The sequence below is a fragment of the Pongo abelii genome, chromosome 7 (assembly GCF_028885655.2).
Source record: "Pongo abelii isolate AG06213 chromosome 7, NHGRI_mPonAbe1-v2.0_pri, whole genome shotgun sequence".
Classification (NCBI taxonomy): domain Eukaryota; kingdom Metazoa; phylum Chordata; class Mammalia; order Primates; family Hominidae; genus Pongo; species Pongo abelii.
In genome coordinates this window covers 157,019,408-157,033,822 of record NC_071992.2, presented here as the reverse complement: position 1 = coordinate 157,033,822, position 14,415 = coordinate 157,019,408, and the positions used below count along the sequence as shown (strand labels likewise).

At 50.0% G+C, this 14,415-nt stretch overlaps 1 protein-coding gene across 8 annotated transcripts in view; it reads left to right on the top strand.

The window, feature by feature from the left end:
- AGO2 (argonaute RISC catalytic component 2) overlaps positions 1-14,415 on the top strand; it is a 117,940-nt gene that overhangs the window by 19,848 nt on the left and 83,677 nt on the right. For 3 of the 8 annotated variants that reach the window (XM_054518883.2, XM_054518882.2, XM_054518884.2), the window contains exon 2: positions 9,482-9,599. The exons of 4 other annotated variants lie outside the window; for them this stretch is intronic. The gene's annotated coding sequence lies outside the window, so the exon portion shown is untranslated. Of the gene's footprint in view, positions 1-9,481; positions 9,600-12,684; positions 12,783-14,415 lie in introns of all 8 variants that reach the window. One more of the 8 variants, XM_054518885.2, reaches the window with a different exon arrangement.

Here is a 14,415-nt window from a genome sequence, read left to right as displayed (position 1 = left end):
GCTTGCATTCCTTTGCCATAGTTATGCAAACGTGCAGGACTTTTAGGGGATCTCTGAAGTAGAGCAAACTTCATTAGGGAATAAAAGGAAAAGATTGGCTCAGAATTTAGTGGGTTTGGATTTCCCAGTGTTTTCATTAAAGAATTGGTCGAATGTGTTTTTCTTAGGACACTGTTTTGAATAAATGAATATTGACTTGAGTCCTGCCTTTGCTTTTGTTTTGTTTTGAGATAGGGTCTCACTCTGTCTCCTAGGCTGGAGTGCAATGGCGCGATCTTGGCTCACTGCAACCTCTGCCTCCCGGGTTCAAGCGATTCTCCTGCCTCAGCCTCCCAATTAGCTGAAACTGCAGGCGCTTGACACCACACCCAGATAATCTCCTGCCTCAGCCTCCCGATTAGCTGGGACCGTAGGCGCTGGACACCACACCCGGATGATTTTTATATTTTTAGTAGAGATCGGTTTTGCTGTCGGCCAGTCTGGTCTCAAACTCCTGACCTCAGGTGATCTGACCGCCTCGGCCTCCGAAAGTGCTGGGATTACAGGCGTGAGCTACTACGCCCGGCCCCCTCGCTTTTGTTTTTACACACTGTGAGTTTCAGAGTCTGTTTCTGTGTGGTTCCCTCTGTTGCACCCTGTGAGACTGACTCTGCAGGGTACAGCGCACTGAGGGGATTTCTAGCCCCCCACCCCTGGGGCTGACACTTGGGGCATTTCTGAAGCTACTCCTACGGCTTCCTAATGTCTGAGGTCATTTCCATGTGCTTCTATGGAGCATGATGACAGTTGGGTAGGAAGGTGAAAGACCTTTGTAAGCTCCTCTCCGTCTCCCTGCGGGGACCCCTCTCTTTTACATCACAATAGAAGAGGCTGCTGTTAGGGCAGCGGCCTGGGAACGCAGTTGAAAGTGGATGTTTCACAGCCGTTTGGGGTGCCCTGTGGCCCTCTGCTTCTGTTGGTCACCTTGGCGTGGACATTGATCTTCGCCCTTTAGGCCCTGGCGCTGCAGCCATCAGTGCATTGAAGTCTGGTCCCATCATGTGCCCAGATTTTGCTGGGCTTGTGTGCAGTGCCAGGTTAGACCTGGGGATAGGAGGACATCCGACTTCAGGGCAGGTTTCTTTGTGTGCCTTTTTTTTTTTTTTTGAGGTGGAGTTTCGCTCTTGTCCCCCAGGCTGGAGTGCAGTGGCAAGATCTCGGCTCACTGCGACCTCTGCCTCCTGGGTTCAAGCAGTTCTTCTGCCTCTGCCTCCTGAGTAGCTGGGACTACTACAAGTGCAGGCCATGCCCAGTTAATTTTTGTATTTTTAGTAGAGACAGGGTTTCACCATGTTGGCCAGGATGGTCTTGAACTCCTGACCTGAGAGATGATCCGCCTGCCTTGGCCTCCCAAAGTGCTCGAATTACAGGCGTGAGCCACCGCGTCTGGCCTTTTTTTTTTTTTTTTTTTTAGAGACAGGGTCTTGCTCTGTTGCCCAGGCTGGATGCAGTGGGGATGATCATGGTTCACTGCAGTTTCAACCTCCTGGGCTCAAGCAGTCCTCTCACTTCAGCCTCCCGAGTAGCTGGGATCACAGGCATGCACCACTACATCCGGCTACTTTAAAAATTTTTGTTGTGGAGACGAGGTCTCTCTGTGTTGCCCAGGCTGGTCTCGAGCCCCAGGGGTCAAGTGACCCTCCTGCCTCGGCTTCCCTAAGTGCTGGGATTATAGGTATGAGCCACCATGCCTGGACAGCTGTTCTTTATAGTCTGATAGAAACCAGACCCGAATTTCTGCAGTGGTCTTGTGGATAGAGCTCCATTTGTCGCTGATTCTGCCAGTATTACCATTATTCCTGAAGAAACCTCAGGCAGGGCTGCTGTGTTTTTAAGAAAATACTCTAGATGACAATCCACTCCCGGAAAGGGACATTCAGACGGCAGCTCTTCAGCCATTTTCGGCCAGGACCTCCTTACATTCTTAAGTTATTGAAAACCCCGAAGACCATTTGTTTATGTGGGTTATATCTGTTGTATTACAAATTAAAACAGGAGTTTAAAAAACATTTGATACAACAAAATGTCATTTTATTATATTAAATATGTATTCATATAAATGTTTTTATGAAACATAATTTCTTCTAAAACAACAAAATATAATGAGAAGAATGGCGTAGTTTTACATTTTTCCTAAATCTCCTTAAGGTCTGCCTTAATAGAAAGCATCAGCTGGCTTCTGGATTTGTCGACAGGGATATGTTGGGGTTTTTTTGTTTTTTGTTGCTGTTGTTTTTTGAGATGGAGTCTTGCTCTGTCGCCCAGGCTGGAGTGCAGTGGCGCTATCTCGGCTAACTGTAAGCTCCGCCTCCCGGGTTGACGCCATTCTCCTGCCTCAGCCTCCCGAGTAGCTGGGACTACAGGTGCCCACCACCACACCTGGCTAATTATTTTGTATTTTTAGTAGAGATGGGGTTTCACTGTGTTACCCAAGATGGTCTCGATCTCCTGACCTTGTGATTCGCCCACCTCGGCCTCCCAAAGTGCTGGGATTAAAGGCGCGAGCCACCGCGCCCAGCCAGGGATATGTTGTTTTGGTTGAAGGATTAAAAAAAAAATCTGGCCTCATGCAGCTATGTAGCTGGAAGGGAGGGTTATTTTCATAGCCTTTTCAGATAACTATGGGTATTTGTTGCTACTACACCAGAACTCGAAAAGCAGTTCATTTTTTTTTTTTTTTTTGAGACCGAGTTTTTTGGCTCTTGTTGCCCTGGCTGGAGTGCAGTGGCGCAATCTCGGCTCACTGCAACCTCCGCCTCCTGGGTTCAAGCGATTCTCCTGCCTCAACCTCCGAGTAGCTAGGATTACAGCCACCACACCCGGCTAATTTTATATTTATAGCAGAGATGTGGTTTCACCATGTTGGCCAAGCTGGTCTTAAACTCCTCGTGTGATCCACCCACCTCAGCCTCCCAAAGTGCTGAGATTACAGGCGTGAGCCACCACACCCAGCCAGAAAAAGCAGTAGTTTCTTGAAAGTCAGCTGCAGTGTAGAATCTGCAGCTGTAGAGTTGCAGCCCGAATGGATCCTGTCTTCCATGTGTTTTGTCTGTCATGCACCAGGCGTTTGGAACACACTAGCTCACGGAGTTACATGGGCCTTCCAGCAGTGACACATTTAATCGCACAGATCATCAAAACATCCCATTCATGAACACTGCTGAACTAACCAGAAGTCTTTTTTTTTTTTTTTTTTTTTTTTTTTTTGAGACAGTCTCACTCTTGGCCAGGCTGGAGTGCAGTGGCACGATCTCAGCTCACTGCAACCTCCGCCTCTCAGGTTCAAGCGATTCTCCTGCCTCAGCCTCCCGAGTAGCTGGGACGACAGGCGCATGCCACCGCTCCCGGCTAATTTTTTGTATTTTTAGTAGAGACGGGGTTTCACCGTGTTAGCCAGGATGGTCTCGATCTCCTGACCTTGTGATCCGCCCACCTCGGCCTCCCAAAGTGCTGGGATTACAGACGTGAGCCACCGCGCCCAGCCAAACTCACCAGAAGTCTTTCAAGTATTTGGAAGCTTGAAGCTCATGGTGGTGAATATAAGTTTTCTACAACTGTAATTTTTATGTTAAAGCTTGAATTTTACGATTGCAACAGACACCGTCAGCCATTTTCTTAGAGGTGCAGGTCACTAGGTCTGCTTGGAGAAGACATCTGCCCAGCACCCTACTCCAGGTCACAGCTCCAAAGGCCACACTCAAGTGCCTCTCCTTGGGGTAGCCTCACATTTAGGGGTATGTGGGTACGTGCACCTCCCAGTTCCTCATACAGAACATTCAAAAGGCTTAAGAGACCAGGCACGGCCAGGCACAGTGGCTCACGCCTGTAATCCCAGCACTTTGGGAGGCCGAGGCGGGCGGATCACCTGAGGTCAGGAGTTTGAGACCAGCCTGGCCAACATGGTAAAACCCCGTCTCTACTAAAAATACAAAAATTAGCCCAGTGTGGTGGTGGGCGCCTGTAATCCCAGCTACTTGGGAGGCTGAGGGAGGAGAATCACTTCAACCTGGGAGGCAGAGGTTGCAGTGAATTGAGATCGTGCCACTGTACTCCAGCCTGGGCAACACAGGCAGTCTCCATATCAAGAAAAAAAACAAAAAAGGCCTAAGAGTCAATGTGGAATAAACTTGATGCTTTTTGCTGCTTTCTCCAGTACGTTTTAAGGTAGGCCGGCTTAGTCCCTGTACTGTGCACCTGCTGTGGTGGTGAGTCCAGTGTCTGAGGGTACCGCGTGCCATCGCCACCTTGCGCTGTGCAGATGCACCTGCAGTTTCACCGGAGCCACCGGAGCAAATGTCAGCGCAGGGAAAACAAGCCGCTCTGGCCCTGGGGACCCCCCTGAAGCTCCCCGGACCACACTTAGAGAACCGCTAAGTCAGAAGACTCCTAACTCCTGTTCTGTTTAACTCTCGAATGATCTGCACGCGTGCGTGTCTACTTAATCCCAGAGTGTTTCGGAGAGATGTTCCACTTTAATTAAACTGTATCATGATTTACAAACATGTTTGAATAAAACCACCCAAGAAGACCATCTGATTTGGAATCTAAAATCTCATCTGCATGGAGTGGCTGCCTGGCTGAGTCTGTGAGAGATTTGGGGGGCTGTGTTTTTTTTCAAAGTCTTTGGATGGACTGTTGCTTTGAGCATATGGGGGGATTGGCCATGGGCAGGACAAGGGCTCCCAACCCCTCTGGTGCAGAGACAGTGGGGCCCAGGGGCCTGTCGCCTTCAGGAACCAGCCTAGGCTGGGCCCGTGTTCTCTTTTGGGCTCTGGGTATGGGAGCCGGGCTCCCTGCTCATGGTGAAAATAGGCCGCTTTCAGGAGCGGTGTCTTCAGAGGGTTGGAATTCTCTGTGCTTTTTGTGGAAAAGTTTTTAAGTTATTCCCTTATTAAGAAAGCCTCTGGCCAGGCACAGTGGCCCACGCCTGTAATCCCAGCACTTTGGGAGGCTGAGGTGGGTGGATCACCTGAGGTCAGGAGTTCAATACCAGCCTGGTCAACATGGTGAAACCCCATCTCTACTGAAAATACAAAATAATTAGCTGGGCATGGTGGTGGGTGCCTGTAATCCCAGCTACTCGGGAGGCTGAGGCAGGAGAAGCGCTTGAACTGAGGAGGCAGAGGTTGCAGTGAGCCGAGATTGCGTTCCTCCCTTTCCTGATCTCTTGTCTTTGCTGTCTGTCTTTGGTTTTTGGTTTTGGGGTGTTCGTTTTTGTTTCTTGAGACAGGATCTCGGTCTGTCACCCAGGCTGGAGTGCAGTGGCTGATCATAGCCCACTGTAGCCTCAACATCCCTGGCTCAAGCAATCCTCCTGCTGCTCAGCCTCTCAAGTAGCTGGGATTACGGGTATGCACCACCATACCTGGCTTTTTTTTTTTTTTTTGGTAGAGTCAAGGTCTTAATGTATTTTCCAGGCTGGTTTTGAATTCCCAGGCTCAAGCAATCGTCCTGATCGTCCTGCCTTGGGCTCCCACCGTGCTGGGATTACAGGTGTGAGCCCCTGTGCCTGGCCGCTGTAGTCTTTTTCCGTCCCTGGATTACAGGTGTGAGCCCCCGTGCCTGGCTGTTGTAGTCTGTCTTTTGTCTTTTTCTGGGCAGTCATTCATTTGTTTGTGCAGTTGATGTCTTGAGCTGGGCCCTCTTCTAGATGCTGAAGAGAAAGCAGCAACCAAAACAGACCATTCCTGTCCTCAGAGAGCTTATGATCGGGGGGAAGGGATGGGCAGACAGACTCAGGAGGAAGCGCAGGGTGTGTGCAGGTGGGATGTTAGGGAGGCCTCATTGAGATGGCAGATTCCTGAGGGAGTGAGGCCGCAGCTGTAGAAGAGGAAGAATTGATGGCGAGGCCGGTGCCGGAGCAGTGCGCGGGGTGATGGGCGGGCCACCGTGCCGACCTGTTGTGGCCACACTCCTACTTGCAGAGTCTCAAGGTTGCCAGCTGTTTAGACGATACAGGCTGATCCCCAAGCGTGGGCTGGAGCCCGTGTGATCTCCCCAGGCCACCCGGCAGGCCCCACTGCCCGCCCACCACACTGCCGGGTGTGATGCCCATCCTGGGTTCCCCGTTTCTGCTCGTGGAAATTCCTTCTTTCCAAGATTGGCTCAAAACGGGTTTCTTATGGAACTTTGCCAGGTAGCTGAGGAACCCGCAGTCCTCTCTGCAGCGCTCAGCACTTGGCTCACGCTGGCTTTTCCTTTCCCTTCTGGTGATGTACACCAGCCCGTGGCCCCCAGGTAAGGGCTGGGAGGCCCTGAGGTGGCATCCTGCTCCCCCGCCCAGGCCCCTGGTACAGCTGAGCCTCCAAGAGATGCTTACCAGATCTGCAGACATTTTTCGGGGTCCCATGGGTGTTAGGCCTGGGGAGGCAGTGACCCACCGGTGGAACTGAGGCAGTGGGCGGGGAGGGCCTGTGGCGTATGTGGGAGGAGCAGGACCTCACTATGGGCCCCCTACACAGTTGCAGATTCTTGCGAGGGGTGCACCATCACCCCGCGGGGCTGATTCAGGTATCCAGACATTGCCAGGATGCTGTTCTGTGACCCTTGCTGCCCTGGAGCAGCTGGAAAGTAATAGATCTGGCAGGGACACCCCTCACTGCTTTCGTCTGACGCAGGACGTTTAAGGGGTGCTGGATCAGTGGCCCCAAACTGCAGGTGCTCGGCCTGCGCAGCGGAGGCTGGGGAATGGCACTTCCCTGTGGATTGTCCTGGCTGGTGCCTGCCCGGGTGGCACTGGGTGCAGTCCCAGGTGGCACGCGGTACCACCAGCCGTGACCTTCCCTCAGCCTGGACCTGATCGTCCATGGTGTCTGCTCAGGTCCCTGCCCCGGTCCCTGCTTGCTTGACGCCTGCCTGCCAGCTGCGGGCAGCTCAGGGCCCTGAATAGCACTGGGAGGGGGCACAGAGCCGGAGAAGCAGAGGAGCTGCAGACCTGTCTGTTGGGGTCTGCATGGACGATTGTGGAGAAAACAGTAGAGGGTGACGTGGCTGATGTCCTTGGGACTGTGGTGATTTGCACAGAGAAGGAGACCAAGAAAAGTGGCCACTGTGCTGCCAGAGCTCTGCAGATTTGCTGCCTGCCCTGGGGATGTGACAGGAGACCGGAGCGTGCTGGAGGGGAGAGAGAGCAGAATGGTAATAAACAGCAGCTTAAAAAGTGCCAAGTATAACATCCACCTCTGACAGGTTATCTCTGCCTGTCTAATGTTAATGTCTGAAAACAACAGCTTTGCTTTCTCCAGACAGAGCTCACAAGCCCAGATCACCACTGTGTGTTTAGGAGTGGTGGTTAAAGAGCTAGAGAATCTGTTGTTGCTGAGAATTCATTCAATGTGTTCTTCACCAAAGGCCACAGGGGAAGGTATCAGTTCCTCCAGGGGGAGCATAAAGGAGCTCAGGGCTGAGCAGATTCATTGATTGTTGATTAGCTATTCCACGTTTGTAAAATATGCGGAACAAAACGGACTGGTTTAAAGTACATAACTCAACTGCGTGAAGTCCATGATGATGCTGGGCGCGCATCACTCCATCTAGGTCCAGATGTTTCCATCGCCTGGAACAGAAGCCCTGTGCTCCATGAGCAGCTGCTTCCTGTGGCCCCCTCCCAGCCCCTGGCAACCACCACCCTGTGCTCCGTCTCCACAGAGTGGCCTGTTCTGGATGTTGCATGTGCCTGAGGTCATACATGTGGCCTTTTGTGTCTGGCTTCTTTCACCTAACAATGCTCTAAAGGTTCATCCATGTCATAGCAGGTGCCAGTGCCCCATTCCTTTTCATGGGTGTGTAATATTCCACTGTCTCAATAGAACACATTTTTATCCATTCATCAGTGACATTTGTTTTTTTCCATACGTGTGTATATATATACATAATTTTTCTTTAAGAGGTGGGGGTGAGACAGGGTCTCACTGGGTTGCCCATGCCCAGGCTGGAGTGCAGAAGCTATTCACAGGTACAGTCATTGCACACTACAGACTAGAATTCTTGGATTCAGGCAGTCCTCTTGCCTCAGCCTCCTGAGTAGCTGGGACTTCATGTGGACACCATTGCAACTGGCTCATTTTTAAATTATAAACTTTTTTTTTTTTTTTTTTTTTTTTTGAGATGGAGTTTCACTCTTGTTGCCCAGGTTGGAGTGCAATGACATGATCTCGGGTCACTGCAACCTCCGCCTCCCGGCTTCAAGCGATTCTCCTGCCTCAGCCTCCTGAGTAGCTGGGGTTACAGGCATGCACCACCACGCCCGGCTAATTTTGTATTTTTAGTAGAGGTGGGGTTTCTCCACGTTGGTCAGGCTGGTCTCCAACTCCCGACCTCAGGTGATCCACCCACCTCGGCCTCGCAAAGTGCTGAGATTACAGGCGTGAGCCACCGTGCCTGGCCTTAAATTATAGAATTTGTTATTATTATTATTATTTTGAGACAGTCTTGCTCTGTCACCCAGGCTGGAGTACAGTGGTGTGATCTCGGCTCACCACAACCTCCGTCTCCCAGGTTCAAGCAATTCTCCTGTCTCAGCCTCCCGAGGAGCTAGGAATACAGGCACATGCCACCACGCCTGGCTAATTTTTGTATTTTTAGTAGAGACGGGGTTTTGCCATGTTGGTCAGGCTGGTCTCGAACTCCTGACCTGGGGTGATCTGCCCACCTCGGCCTCCCAAAGTGCTGGGATTACAGGTGTGAGCCACCGCGCCCAGCCAATTACAGAATTTTTAATTTGCTACGCTTCCAAGCCTTGTCAAGATGATAACTTTGTGTGTAACTTTGTCAGAATGTATAGGCTTAGTTTGGCTGTTTTTTTCACATTGTGCTGAAAGCATCAACTTTTGGAGAACGTTTAGTGAGTCCTTAATGTTGTGGAGAGGTTCTTGGAAACTGCGTTTTTAAGCAAAACAAAGTACATCAGGTTCTTGAATAATGTTGTTTTGTTATGATGTTGATTAGGAAAAAAATGGATTTGTTAAACATCATGTCACTTAAACTTGCTGTTTCCAAGAACTGCTAACAGTGTTAAGTGAACTGCGTGCTCCTCGCTTGCTCTCGCAGTAGGTGGGGGCTCCGTGCTCTTGCCTGCAAGTTCTTCCTGCGCTGGAAATGGGTAGAGGCATCTCCCTGGGTCCCCTCCTTAGGCATCAGAACCTACTTGGTTTCTTCAGACAAATTAAAATGTCATCGATGCCCTGGAAGGATATACTTCAGTGGTATTTCTTGGCATATTTAATTATGGAAAAAAATCTTACCTTATTTATAGTAGACCTTTCTGAGTTGCAGATATTTTACTGTGAGCATGATTGATTTATAATTACGAAAAAGCAACTTAGTCTGCATAATTTGTTGATAGCACTGGTCATGTTGAGTATATTTGGAGCCTCGAAGGCATGGAATATTGAGCAGAGTGTGGAAAATAAAGCGGTTTTTGACACCGTGCTTCATTTTGCAGGTACTAACTGACTTGTCCATTTGCTAAGCTTCATCCCACCGGGCAGTTTTCCTGCACAACAGCTGTTACAGTCCCATTCTCACCTGGCCCCTGAGCCAGTTTGGAAGCCTCTGAGCAGGTTTGTAGCTTTCTCCTCCCTTCCTGCAGAGTGCCTTTAATTTAGCTTCGTCAGCCACTTGTCATCATTCCTTTTCTTGTCCAAGTTTATAGTCAAGAGCGATGGCTGGGAACTAGAGCTACCCCTGGACCAGCGGGCAGGGTCTTCATCAGCTGGGTCCCAGCATGGCTTCTGACCTGCCGCTGGGTACCCCTGCGAGAGCTGCAGACCCTCCCCTAGAAGACAGCAGTGGTGGCCTTGCACAGCCTCAGACACACCTGGCCTGGTATCCCCGTGCGTCCTCCCTACCCCAGAGCCCCGCACCCCCGTCTGTCTTCAGCCCAGGCTGGGTTATCCCATTTCACTTTGGTCATTCCTTCATTTGCTGATATATTTTTTTAAGCTTTAGAAAATACTTTTAAGGGCAGGTGCATTGGCTCACACCTGTAATCGCAGCATTTTGGGAGGCTGACGCAGGCAGATTGCTTAAGCTCAGGAGTTCAAGACCAGCCTGGGCAACATGGTGAAACCCCGTCTCTACCAAAAATACAAAAAATTAGCTGGGCGTGGTAGTGCACACCTGTGCTTCCAGCTACTGAGGAGGCTGAGGTGGGAAGATTGCTTGAGCCCGGGAGGCAGAAGTTGCAGGCAGCCAAGATTGTACCACTGCATTCCAGCTTCAGTAACAGAGCAAGACCCCACCTCAAAAAGAAGAAAAAAAACTTGTATGTTTTTTTTCAGATATGTATGAAAGGAAAGAAAGTCTAACATATCCACCATAGTCAGTCTTATTTCCTTACCTGAATATTTTGAAGCAAACCCCACATAGTGCACATTTATGCAGAGATACTTAAGTGTATGTCTCTGAAAGATGAGGAGTCTTTTAAAAAACTGAATCACAGTTCCATGACCCATGATAAATGATCATTCCTTGATGGCATCAAATACAGTCACGGGTTTTCCCAGTTGTCTTGAAAATGCCTTTTTTTTTTTTTGAGATGGAGTCTCGCTCTGTCGCCCAGGCTGGAGTGCAGTGGCGCGATCTCGGCTCACTGCAACCTCTGCCTCCCCGGTTCAAGCGATTCTCCTGCCTCAGCCTCCCAAGTAGCTGGGATTACAGACACACGCCACCACGCCCAGCTAATTTTTGTATTTTTTTTTTTTTTTTTTTTTGAGACTGAGTCTCGCTCTGTTGCTCAGGCTGGAGTGCAGTGGCGCGATCTTGTCTCACTGCAAGCTCAGCCTCTCAGGTTCACTCCATTCTCCTGCCTCAGCCTCCTGTGTAGCTGAGACTACAGGCGCCCGCCACCACTCCCGGCTAATTTTTTTGTATTTTTAGTAGAGATGGGGTTTCACCGTGTTGGCCAGTATGGTCTCGATCTCCTGACCTCGTGATCCACCCATCTCGGCCTCACAAAGTGCTGGGATTACAGGCATGAGCCACTGCACCCGGCCTAATTTTTGAATTTTTAGTAGAGATGAGGTTTCACCATGTTGGCTAGGCTGGTCTTGAACTCCTGACCTCATGATCCACCCATCTCTGCCTCCCAAAGTGCTGGGATTACAGGCGTGAGCCACCGCACCCGGCCAAAACTGCTTTTTTATTGTTGCTTTGTTTGAATCGGTATTTGTACACATAATTAGCTGTTAATTTCAACATACCTAAGCATTTTTGCTTACGTAATTTTCAAGTTCTTGAACATGAATTCCCAGCTGGATGAAAGGTGCCACTGAGCAGAGACCAGTGTGGTGCTTCTAACTTTCCAACAGTACACAGCACGCTGCACTCATTCTGATGAGTTTGAGAATATATCTGCTCCATTGCGTCGTTTCCCTGGTGCGCCTCAAGGCCTTGTGGCCTACAGCAGCATTTCCTACTGTGTCTGAGCCTCCAGGGCTGCTGGGGCTGCATGACCCAGAGGGACATCTGGTCAGAGGCCAACTTAGCCTCTCGGCCACCTTGGCTGGGGCCTTTCATGGGCCTGGATGATGGGCCCACTCCATGCAGCTCCTTCACCCTGAGGGAGGGGCAGCTCATCCCCCGGAGGCAGCAGTCCCAGCAGAGGGCACAGCAGAAGCAGCTGGCACCTTTGCAAGCCCTGAGGGATGTAGAACAGTCACGCCTGTGCCATTTGCCAGGCAAGGCACATGGCTGATGTGGAGTCTGTGGAAGGGGCCGCACAGTTGCAGGGCAGAGGCTGAGGACACAAGGAGGCCCCCAGCCCAGTCCGCCACAGCAGCGTGGGGCTGGAGCAAGCCCCTCTTGAGGGAGTCTGTTAATCCGGCCCCAATGGAGCTCAGACACAGCTGCAGCTCGGAGGAGCCTCAAAGACAGCATGCCGCATGAGGGGGGCCACGTGCACGGCTCCACCTCTGGAAATGTCCAGAACAGGCAGAGCCATTGCCGGAATGCAGGTGCGTGTGCCAAGGCCTGGGCTTTGGAGGAAACAGGGTGTGACGGCTTAGTGGGCACGTGGCTTCTTTTGGGGGTGACGAAGGTGCCCAGGAATTGGGTGGTTGTGTTGGTTACACAACAGTGTGGATGTGCTAAAGGCCACCTCAGTGTACACTGGAAAATGGCTAAGGTGTTAAATTTATCTGAATTTTAACAAGAAGAAAAAAACCTGGCCCTGGATCCCTCCTCCCATGCACATTTATCATCCCAGCTCCGCAAACACAGCCCGGTGTGGAGCTTGAAGGCACCACGCACTCCGCTTTGAGGTGTACGTTTTTGGCTGACAGACTTCCCGATGAGATCTGGGGTTCCATCATCTGCTGAGCCGGGTCCACAGGGCCAGATTAGACCCCATCTTTAATCTCCGCCAGGCCGCCGTGGGGGCCTGAGTCAACCCGCACCATCCGAGGCCCCCACCAATTCTGGGCTGGTCTCTGAAGTTGGGGCCAGCAGCAGGCCTGCCTTTCGGATAGCAAATAATAGAAGGAAATCCATAATTATGTCATATAAAAGATGCGGCCAGAACATTGCACGTGGCACGGCCTGTGATCCAAAATGCGTGCAGGCATCATCGTTAACTTTTCTTCAGTCCTCTGAGGAAGTAGAATACCATTTTGATTTGTTTTAAACTGTGAGCTCGTCTCTCTTCAGGAAGGAATTGATCAAAGAAGCAAACACTCCTGGATATTTTGTCTGCTTGATTTTCAGCAATTTACTCCTAATTAATTATTCTGGCTAGGAAAAAAATGGTACGTCTCCGGGATGCCAGTGTTTAGAATTGACATTTCCAATAGCTGGTTGGACAAATTGGGGAAATTTTCTGATTTCTGTCGTTTGTTAAATTTGCTTTTAAGTATCCCTCAGGGAGCTGTATTCATTCCAAGTGCAGGGAATTAAAGTTGAATCTCCATGCAATTGAATTAGCCTGAGCCACAGGGATGGGCTGCAGAAGCCTGCTGAAGCTTACAGGGAGATTTTACTTAAAGCTAAAGCTTATTTCACGGAGTCTGTTCTGACAGTTTTCTAACGCCACCGTGATGTACAGTTTACTGTTTCACATGTGCTCTGTTTTATTAACATTGGAACAGTACTTCTTTGCACAATGTACGGTGATTGTAATTTAAGATAAACGTGGGAGTATTCTTATACCTAAGGAAATGCTGAGTCGAAATGCTGGATTTCTAAATATATCACTGGGGAGAGGACAGTTTTTTCCCTTTCTAATGACAGTGTTGCCAACATGACCTTATAGCTGTGTAGGCTGGGGATATTTTGATATGTAGTAGGAAAATGTCACAGAAGAGATAACATCAATAGAGGCTAAATTTTCCCTTCATATTTATTTTTAACATCTATTCTACTCTGTTAAAAAATAAGGACCTCATGTGTTCATGTGGAAAACATAGTGACTAGGGAGGGAGGGATGTGCTCATTGTGATGCATGAAGTTCTTAAAACAAATACATGCAAACGCAGTGGCTCTTGCAGGAATCCAAGCCCTGTAGAAGCTTATTTTTCCTTCATGTAAATTTCCGGGGCTGTGTGGGCTTAGCTGCTCTGCTCCATGCAGCTATTCAGGGATTCAGGCTGCAGGGCATCTTCAACCCAAAGGGGAAAGACCGTGGAGGAGGAGGCTGTGAGGTTTCTGTGTGCTGGCCCGCCGCTGACCTGCCTATCACATAAACCCACCAAAGCAGGGTGCCTTACCTAGGGGTAGAAAATATTTGGGGGGAAAAAAGCAATAAAAAATATTTTAAAATTTTAAAGTACAGTATAATAACTATTTACATAGTGTTTACTTTGTTTTAGGTATTATAAGTAATCTAGAGCTGATACAAGGTAGATGGGAAGATGTGTTCAGGTTCTAGGCAAACACCAAGAGATGACTGTAGCTGGCAGACACACGCTCTGTTGCTCCAGAAAAAGAAGCAACCAGGGTGGGGCAGACAGCCCAGACTGCCATGGTTGGGGAGCGAAGGGAAAATCAGAACCTACCTGGAGACCATTCACCATATGGTGCACATCCATCAGCCTAGCACTTGTCAGGCATGATTCTAAGCCCTGGGATAGACCAGGGGGCAGAAACAGAGACATTTCTCTTTGGGGTGTGCCTAGTGCAGGGAGGACTGGAGATGTAGTGTGCCAGGCGGCAAGCACTGTTGAGGCGAGCACAGCGGCGGGGGCTGGGGCTGCTGGGGGCATGCACCGTTTTTAACAAGCCAGTCAGCAGTCTCTAAGGAGGTGACATTGAACAAAGACCTGAAGGAGGTGAGTGGGTAAGCAAACCACAGGGATTTGAGGAAAGAGTAGACAGGAAGTGCAAAGGCCCTGGGGCAGGAGCGCATTGGGTGCCTTGTGGCCGGAGAGCCTTGGAACCTGTGGG